General features: G+C 49.2%; 1 long non-coding RNA gene across 1 annotated transcript; it reads right to left on the bottom strand.

Moving 5' to 3' along the window:
* Positions 1-518: 518 nt before the first annotated feature.
* LOC135980580 (uncharacterized) lies at positions 519-2450 on the bottom strand. The gene is made up of 3 exons (XR_010597580.1): positions 2281-2450; positions 1295-1720; positions 519-649 (listed from the first exon to the last, which is right to left on the bottom strand). It is a non-coding gene; the product is annotated as an uncharacterized LOC135980580 (long non-coding RNA).
* Between the last annotated feature and the right edge of the window lie 1389 nt (positions 2451-3839).

Here is a 3839-nt window from a genome sequence, read left to right as displayed (position 1 = left end):
GCGCACAGCCCCACCCCCCAGCGCTGCCGGGCGGCGTGCTAAGGCTGCAGGGGATGGGGGGAGCTGGGAAGGGGCTTTGGCTGCCGAGGCCCCAATGCGAGCGGCGCTCGGCCGCCCTGTCAGCCGCTTTTCGGTCGATAAATAGCCGACTGGGGGGAAATCCCGGACATTTTTAGATTTTTAGAAATCCCCCCCCAGAGGCTATTTAAAGAGCGAAAAGCCGGACATGTCCGGGGAAACCCGGACGTGTGATAGCCCTAGGAGAGTGATAATGTCCACCTGAAATCCAAGCAGTAAAATCCCATCTAAAATACTCTCCGAGGAAAGATCTGCATTGAAGGGCCGTTGTGATCCCCGTTCCTGCTGGGGAAATGGAGGCACCGAGAGGGTCAGCAAGCCAGCAGCAGAGGTGGGCTCAGAACACTGTGCCTCACTGCCTGCCCAGAACTCAGTCCACTGGGTCACAGCCACCTCGTCGTTTTACAGTTAACCAAGCCTGGGCTCTCACCTTCCCTGTTTGGGTTGCCAGGATGCCGAGTCCTCTTAGACCAAGTGAACGGAAAACTGGGCTGGGGTGTTTTGTCCACTCCTCGAGACGGTCCAAAGTGTCTGGATGTGGGAGCTTCTTGGCCTCTTCGTAACGCAGAAGCTGAAAACAACACAGAGCGAATCAGCAGCAGGGTGCTTACCGGAGAACTTTGTGTGTCGGTTCTCTGGAGAGGCATCATAACCTCCATGTTGTACCGTCCATTGCTATACATCAGCCCCACTTTGTGTGTGACACCCAGTCCTCCCACTGACTTCCTGGCCGTTAGCACTAGACTCAGCCATAGGCGTTAGCAGAGCTGCTCTACCCTCCAGGAGAACATGTAGGGCAACAAAATGTTCAGTGACCATTTGTAGGGCGGACTCTTGTGCATCTGGGGGTTTGCCAAGAGCAGCCGAACCCCTCGTGGTGACCCTGTGAAGCAGAACAAGCCGCTCTGAGATAACGTGAAAGCTGGGACTGAGAAATCAAACCCCTGAGTTGAAATCCTGACCCCACTGAAGTCAGTGGAAGTTTTGCCATTGATCTCAATGGGCCCAGGATTGGACTCCTGGTGAGGAGAGAATTAAACCCCATCCCTTAATGAGTTAGATGAGGAGACAATCCCTGAAAACTGTCAATAGGAACTAGCCAGACAGAACCCGTGGAAATGGGGAGGACAACCTAGCGATGGACTATAGAGCCACCTCATTCCTGGTGATGTGCCTCTAACTAACCCAATTGCTCTCATCAGCTAATGAAACTTACTTCTACAAAGAAGGCCATCATGGTCAGCCTGTGTTTCTTATCACCTCTGTCGAGGAGTGGGATCACTAGGTCCAGCAGCATCCTTGTGGTCTCAGGGCAAGCATAGTGCACCATGGCTCTGTGACACAAAGCAGAAATACCTTTGTTAGTAAGGGAAGAAGCACATTCTGCAACAAGGGGGTGAGGGGTCAGCTTGGGGCCACATGGCAGCCCAGAAGTGAGGAATGTTTCATTCTGGAATTGCCCCCACTAGCAGGACTGACTGCATGGAAAACGCTTGTGTATTACCTGGCCAGCAGGCTCACCCCACGGAGGTGATCTTGGGGGCTTTGTAGGAGGATCCAGCCTTGCTCCTTCTCCATAACAGTCAGCTCGGAACGGCAGCCAACACAGAGAAGCAGCATCTTTATAGCCTCCACTGCAGAGCTAGATTCAAACAACACACCAGCGTGACTGAGTGCCAGGAGCCCCCTCATGGTAGGTCTGTCAGGGAGTGACGGATTCACTTGTGTGTGGAAAGACACACCAATGGTTTAAATAGAGCTTAGGAAGGCACAGGTTCGTGACTGGGGTTCCTAGGCACTATAGTAATACAATTTAATAATATGAAGAAAGAGAAAGAGTTCTGAGCAAATCCTACAGACAATTGCACATCAGCACTAGGGCATGTCAATGTCACAGAACAGGAGAACTTCAGCCCTTTAGTGTCGGACCCACATTCCTTTGACACACTGGCAAATTGGCTCCCACTAATTTCTCCCCATAGCTGCTGGGATAGTCTTTCTACTTCCTCTGCAGTGCATTGGTCGGTATGTCATTTACCACTGAGAGACACCCTTGCAACCTAAGCCCTGCCTGCTAACTCCCTTCGAATTAGAGAGTTATGGAAAACCTGCAGGGGCCACATGAGAGCTGGAGAAGAGAACTATGACTTCTCTATGACTGTCCATGTAATTAGACCGTTGACTTTCCAGTAGGCGCAGTACCTGGTGTGGAGGCTCTGCCGGCTGCTTTCCCTTCCAGAGACTTTATCCCCTGGTATGCTCTGTCCCAGGCTGAAATGGATTTCGACAAGAAGAGCCATTAGCAGCTGAGGATAGAGGCGGGTTGTGGCATCTCTGGACTTGCTCACCGAGATCATCTCATAGAGAGCGCATGTGGCCTGAAGAGGGAACAAGACAGACACAAACTTACTTGGAAATCCTACTCCCTCCTGCATCAGTTCTCAGGACTTCCTGCTTATGTGCTATGAAACTCCCCTGATTCATGGAGAAACAAACCGAGTTAAACTGCCCTGAGCAGCAGGGCGGGGGAAGCCGGGCACTGGCAGGTTGAAGGCTTTGCCTTGTGGAGTCTGGTGACACTAGGCTGCATTGCCACACAGGGGACCTAGCTTTGATTTCGGATCTCGCAGAGCTTCCTGACCTGCAGGGGCTGCAGACACAGCATGCTTGGGGTGGGGGTAATGCCTCATGGGACTAAGAATGGGAGAGAAGAAATTAATGAAGAGAAGAGTGGCTCTTTCATCAGCTTCCTCGGCATCTTTCTTCTCCCTCATTTGGACTTCCACCGTCATTCTTTCATGCTTGCATTGTTTCTTGGCTTCCAAGTGCCTCAGAGGGGCCTTTTCTTCTGCATCTGGGGTCTAGGGGGGCTGAGACCCTGCTTTTTGGTCAAAGTCCATGAGCAAATCTCTCAGTTCGTGTTCTGCGGCTTTCTTCTTAACAGATAGCCCCCTTTCTTTACATACTTTTTCAAGTTCTTTTGAGTCAAGACTCTCAGAGGATTGTGATTCACCCATTGTAACTCATCTTTAACCCTTAAAACTTTCCATATCAAATTTAAACTTTAAATAGTGTTGGGTTATGATCTTTAAGCCCAATTGACCTGTGGCATGTGACTCCTGTGCTGACTACGGCAATTGTCACGCTCTCTGGAGTGGTTCACAACTGTGAGTGCCAATCTTAGATCAGACTGCCATAAAACAGGGCAGGCACCCCAAACTAGTAGTATATTCTATAACTGGATTTCACAAAGCCAGTAACAATTGTGCATTCCTGGATTACAGTACCAGTTTTACCAAGGACAGTCTTACCACAGACAGTCCCCTTAGACATTCCAGCCTATCTTGCCACCCAGACAAACTGAACTTTGTGATTAAAGGTTATTAAAACCAAAAATCACACCACATCAGGTTACTCCCAAACCCAAAGCGTCAGTCACTTACCCTAGGTCAATTGGTACTCTGGATCTCACACCAAAAACAACACTGGCAGCCAATTCTCTAGTAAACTAACTAAAGATTTATTAGCTAGGAAAAATAAATGAGAGTTATTGAGAGGTTAAAGGAGGTAAAATACATTAACAGGTGAGTCAAAATTTGTAAATCCCAAATGATAGCGGAGATGTAGTAATCTCTTGGTTTCCTAAAAGTCTTTTCAGGAACCCAGATGTTTCTGGGGATCTCCATTTTGCATTTGGCATCTTCCCTGTAAGAGTCCAAACAGTCAGAGATACAGGATCATTCCTTGACATCTATTTTATA

This window comes from Chrysemys picta, unplaced genomic scaffold (genome assembly GCF_011386835.1).
Source record: "Chrysemys picta bellii isolate R12L10 unplaced genomic scaffold, ASM1138683v2 scaf4592, whole genome shotgun sequence".
Classification (NCBI taxonomy): domain Eukaryota; kingdom Metazoa; phylum Chordata; order Testudines; family Emydidae; genus Chrysemys; species Chrysemys picta.
This window is presented reverse-complemented; position numbering and strand designations above follow the sequence as displayed.